We start from the raw sequence: 6,027 nt of genomic DNA, 5'->3' as shown, positions 1-6,027 counted from the left end.
ATAATGATAGAACCTAATTTTACACTTAATCGAACATTATTCAAGTTTTTCAACAATTTATTCTAGTATTTTCGCTGCTATAAAAGTGTACGTTTTAGCATACAAAGAACAATGTTAATTTCTAAGCCACGCCCCTGTATTACATCGTCAATCCTACCCCTATATAAACCGCAGACGCTTGGCCTTCCAATTCAGTCACCTCACCGATGTTTAGTGTTTGTGTTAAGTTTAGGTTAAGTTTACCCCGCGGAGATGTTTACAACTTATTAAAAATTCTCTTCTTATATCGAAAATTTGTGAGTAGTTTTGGGTTTTATATACTTCATTTTAGTATTTTTTAATTCAGTTGTTCATTGTGACGTTACTGTCAATATTGCCGGCATTGATGAATGAGTTCAATCTATTCAATTCAATCATTAGGGTCTATTGCTTATGAAAATTATATATTTTTATTTGTTTCCAAGATAACAAATATGTATTTATTTTATATACAATTCATTCTGTGTTAACATTCGTATCAATTAGACGTATTTATCTTTGAATAAAAATATGGGCATTTTTCAAGAATCGCTCGGTCGCATAAAAATCGATTCTTTTTAATTGAAGGCAAAACAAAGAAAAAGTGCGGAAAAGTAAAAAAATCACTTTAAAGTTTTGATGTGACGTCACGTTTTGTGACTTCATCAACCATGCTAACCATATATTTTCAAAGCAACACCGTTACACATAAATTTTGAAAAAATTAATATATTTTCGGGTGAAATAACCTTGGGTTATAAATTTCAGGTTAGGTTGGTTTTGTTGACAAAAAAAAACCGTCCACACGAACAGGTGTATGGTAAATAAAGACTTTTAGTCGTTGTATTATATCCGAAAATATGCGTTATAAATATTATTAAATTAATATTAACAAGTTGTTAATTCTTTCATTAAATTTGAGACAATGATTTAATTTTTACTTACTATATTCGAAATCAGATTTTGAGTTAGTTTAATTAACATTTAAACTGGTGTGAATTTCCGAATTGTCGGGTTGGGTACCGGTTGGGTTTGATGCAGGTGGTAGGTGTAAATTCCGGGTTGGATTAGGTCAGGATTAGGTTAGATTGGATTTACTTCAGAATTTTGTATAGAAATTGGATGTTCAGTTATGTTAATTAACATTTAAACTAGTGCGAATTCGCTAAATGTCGAGTTGTAAATTACGGATTGAAGGGTCCATTGAAAGAAAACCGCTAACATTTAGATCCACGCCAGTAGACAGACGGTAAATAAAGACATTTCAGTCGTTGTAGGTTTTTGTATCACTTGACAGACAGTCTATTGATACAGTCTATCTAGGTAGTGCTATGCATCGAAAACTTAAGAAACTAGGGTATTTCATCCGAAAATATATGTTGTAATCTCTACAAGTTAAGTAAAAATAACTTTACTTTTAAGTTTATTAGATTTATTTTGTGCGTGGCTATAAAATAAACAATTTGTGGGTTAGGTGTTGACCGGTTGAATACGAAAAAGCATGTTTACAAAAAAGTTAAATGTTTAAAAAGCATTGCTTGTGACGTCACAAAAGTGAACACACTTTTTTTATTGTTAACGTCATTTTTAGGTCAGTACCTATCGATTAAAAAGAATCGTCGATTTTTAAGCGACCGGGCGATTCTTGAAAAGTTAGAAAATATATTTTAATTTTAATACTCATTTGAATCGTCGTTTAATTTTTTCGGAAAAGTATAGTAATTGCATGTAATTGCATGAAATTTCTGTGATGTTAATAACGTTTATGTTTAACAAACTTCATTGCTTTTTTTTATTAACTTCATGTACTTACACTAACATTCATAATAACGTTTTAACTATCTATAATAATAATAGCCTATATTTTTTTGTTATTTCTAGGAGGTGACCATAGATCATTTTACTCACTATTTCCTGATAATGGTAATACTGTATATTCTAATTATCGATGAGTCATTGAAATTGAGACGACCTTGTATCTCTTAAACTGTCAATTTTATCGTAAAAAGTTTCAGGTAAAACTTTCATGATATAAAGGGTGAAAATATTCTGCATAGTTCCCATTTGTCCCATTACATTTCAGAAGCGTCTCGATCTGTCTTTCATTTGTCAAGTAAGATTTTTTAAATAGATACTTACCCTTTTTTAATCATTATGGTATTCTCCATAACAAACACAATAAAACAAATAAGCTTCAATTAAAAATAAAATGTAAAGGACACTAGGTTGGGATACCGTACAGCCTCGAGAAATAGCGAGAGAATAAATGTGGATTATTACGAACAGCAGCTTAAACGTTGATTGTACTATTATCACTCATCGTCGTTTATCTTGAGCAAAATTTTTCAAGGCAAAAATTAATAATTTTTCACAAATTTTTTTTTAAATTATTTCACAATACGATAAAATGAAGCACGGGACGGAATGTTTCTGTAGGAAATCTTCGCATAAATTTCGAGCATCATTGATAACTCTGATGTTTCTCATAAACTAAAATTATTTAAATCGTTTCAGTAATCATATGTCCTTCCAAGCTTAATTAGTGAAACGTGACGAATGAATTAGGTAGCTACGGAAAGACTTTGTTTCTTTTTGTTTTATGTTGTTGACTTGTCTTTGTTGTGAATTATGAGTTGCATAATTTTGGGATGCATATATTTTACATTGTTTTTTTTAATTAAGATTTTTTTACAGCAGCATACTCCTGGTAATCCTCAATATTCCTTTCTTCTCTTTTCCCTTAAAAGATTCCTAATTCTTTGAATTTCTTCCTTTCATTTCGAGACCGTGTTGTGACTTTATTTTTGCGCAGGTGTAATTTTTTCTCATTCGTATAAAAGTATGTTCAAAAGCCTTCTCGTTCTCTTTCAAGTATAGAAAAGCGAAGTCACAGTTTTGTGAGTTTTTTCAATCCAAATTTTTGGGATTCATTATTCGTGATTAATTGTGAGAAAAGTGATTTTCTTTTCTCGAATTTATCGGTACATCCGGATTTCAACGTATTTTCTTATTCCCAAATTTTTCTTTGCTTAAAACCTAGACCACCTGAGGAAAGCATTTGCTTAATTACTATTCATTCAACCCATTCATCTATTCACACATCCTTTCTAGTACTACAAAACTACTATCCTAAAACTATTCTACAAAGAAAAATTAAAAAACCGTCCTAAAATTTAATCTTTAGTAATGCTTCTTAATTTTCTTTACTATTCTTCTTTAATTTTCTTTTAACCAGGTTTTATTGTGAGGAGCTATATTATTCTCGATTTACTTTTGTGGAATAATCTCATTTCATTACTTCTTCGGTTACCAATATTTTGGAGACAACTTTGGTCCGAGAGGAATTACTATTTCGTTACTGACTGGAAACAACTGCATCAATTAAGAAAAATTGTTCAATAAAAATAAATTTTCCTATAGAACACCAAAAGTTGCTGGTGTAGATAAGTTCCTTCAGATCAGATCGGAATAGTCAACGAACATAAGGTCAGATAACATCAACATTTTATTTCTGCCGGAGAATCGTGCACTAATCTTGTTCTCACTGAGGAATTTTCATGTAGTGTTTCATTCAATTATTTTTTTGATTAAAAGCAATTCATTGATTAAATTAAATTCATTTTATATCCTTCGTACATTTTTGTTGGCGAGTTTCAATTTTTTTGCCACATTTTATTTTTTTGCTTGTTTTATTTTGCGAACCATTGACAACAAATTCTGTTTTTAGTATATTATCCTTTGAATTACATTATCTATTACAATACCTTACCTGTATTATTTTTTGATTATATTTTATGCGAGTATTATTTTATTTCAATAAAATTATTGCAACTCAGAATTCCGGCCGGTCGAGGACTCGCGTGTGTCCTTAGGTGTAAACATATTTCTTTTCTCTTTGTCTAGATTTTATTTTGTTAAAGTTAGATATTTAGGCGTTACAACTTAACAATTGAAAGACATATATAGCGCTTCTAAAATGTAAACTGAATACCATACAGAATATTTTCCCCTTCATATGATGAAAGTTTTATCTGAAACCTTATTCGATAAAATTGACGATTTATGAGCTATAGGTAGTGTCAATTTAAATGCCTCAAACGGTATATGCATTATAATAATTTTTTATAAGTACGAAGGCTTTCACGGCCGGTGTGAATTAAACTAAGATTAGAACTAAAACTAGAACTAACACTAGAAACTTTCGGGAACTTTCTTTCTTATCCGAAACGTCAAACCTTTTATTAAAAGACGCACGGCAAAACCCGAAAGTTTCTAGTGTTAGTTCTAGATTTAGTTCTAATCTTAGTTTAAATAATTTTTTATCTTTCCCTTTTTGTACAGATAAATGGTGGGAATGTCACCGGCTGCATATTGAAGAAAAATCTACGGGATGGAGGTGAGATACTTTTATGATTATTTAGATCGAATTTATATTTATTTTACGTTATTTTTGTATTCATGTAAACAGAAATGACTAACACATTTTCCGTATTTTATACAGTGAATACTCCAAACATTCCAACTGATGCTTCAGTAACAGCTTCAAAGCCACTCTCTGCCAATCATCAAACTACTGAAAAGATTGATAGCTACAAAGGAATTCCTGATAAATGTCCATCACGTTGTCATTTGTTAATTAACAACAAAAACCCTGATATATTTTCCTGTTCGCTCTGTCACCAGACCACCAGCATCTATAACATTCCTTTTAAATATTCATCAGAAGAGATCATAGTTAGCAATAATCAACCAATGGATTATTACGTGACAAAAATGAAAGAGGCATTTTTAAGACAACCTATCGCCAAACAGGAAGATAATCATAAGTGGGATAATTTTCTCAATGGAAACAATTCTACCGTAAACGGGTGGTCAAAAGCCATATCAACAAGAACTTGTACGTTTTGTCGAAGAAATTCAGAGGGGCGAGAATTTTATGAAAGTCATTCGTTGAAAGATTCCACAGGTAAAGTTTCATGTCCGGTTTTGAGAGCGTTGAAGTATCCGTATTGTTATGCAGATGGTTATAATGCTCATACTAGAAAGTATTGTCCACTGTATAAATCCGTCAATGAAACACTACCAGAACCTAGAAGGTTGGCTAATGGCACGTTGGCATCAGCTAGCAATCACAAGTAATGAACTTAATTATTGTTCTGAACAACAATATTCTTGAATTTCCGAAGTGATTCAACATTTCTTACTGAATATTTCTAGTAAATGCATGAATGTAGTTCGTATAGTTTTGTCAAGGTTAATTTTGATTTAATTTTTAGAGATTTAATAATTGTTGTTTGGAATGAGTTGTTTATGAATATGTTTCGATTATTTGCGGTATTATTACAATTCTTGGCGATTTACATAATTTAGTTTCACTTATATATTAGATTGTAAGTGCAATATATACTTTATTAGAGTACTTATTTTATTTGCTATTGTTGATTAATTACGTCGTTTCGTAATATGTTTATATTTATTGTACTTCTTAATAATTTTCTGTCAAATTTTAAGTTCATGTGTTTGAATAAACAATTACTTATTTGTTTTTTGAATAAAGTGAATACTCCAAACATTCCAACTGATGCTTCAGTAACAGCATTTACTCGTTATTTACTCGTTTTTTGAATAGGTTTAATTTGTTATTTTTTCGGATGTAATTAATAATAATGAGCATTACATTATGTGGCTAGAATAAATATCTATATTTTTCATTGATGTTTCAGAATTTCATTGATTTCATTTTATATTTTTAACAATTTAATATACCTATTAAATATGAAGTGTGTCCCAGTATAGATGTTACAAGAGGTATGACCTAAAAATTTAGAAAGATTGGGGATTAAACTCTGCTTGGTGTGAAGAGAACTTCAAGAATATTTTCATATTTTGAAAATCAAGTCGGCGTTGACAGTGAAACTATTTTTAGTTCAGTTAGAGTATCCTTTCTGTTCATGATAGGGCAAAATTTCATCATGAAAAGTTGTTTGGAATGTGAAATAATGGCACTAT

General features: G+C 30.3%; 1 long non-coding RNA gene across 1 annotated transcript; it reads left to right on the top strand.

Moving 5' to 3' along the window:
- Nucleotides 1–215: 215 nt before the first annotated feature.
- Nucleotides 216–5,733, top strand: LOC139429674 (uncharacterized). Its single transcript, XR_011640236.1, has 3 exons — nucleotides 216–296; nucleotides 1,900–1,941; nucleotides 4,360–5,733. It is a non-coding gene; the product is annotated as an uncharacterized lncRNA (long non-coding RNA).
- Nucleotides 5,734–6,027: the final 294 nt, after the last annotated feature.

This window comes from Onthophagus taurus, chromosome 4, assembly GCF_036711975.1.
Source record: "Onthophagus taurus isolate NC chromosome 4, IU_Otau_3.0, whole genome shotgun sequence".
Classification (NCBI taxonomy): domain Eukaryota; kingdom Metazoa; phylum Arthropoda; class Insecta; order Coleoptera; family Scarabaeidae; genus Onthophagus; species Onthophagus taurus.
The sequence above is the reverse complement of the archived record's forward strand: the minus strand, read 5'-3'. Positions and strand labels throughout refer to the sequence as shown.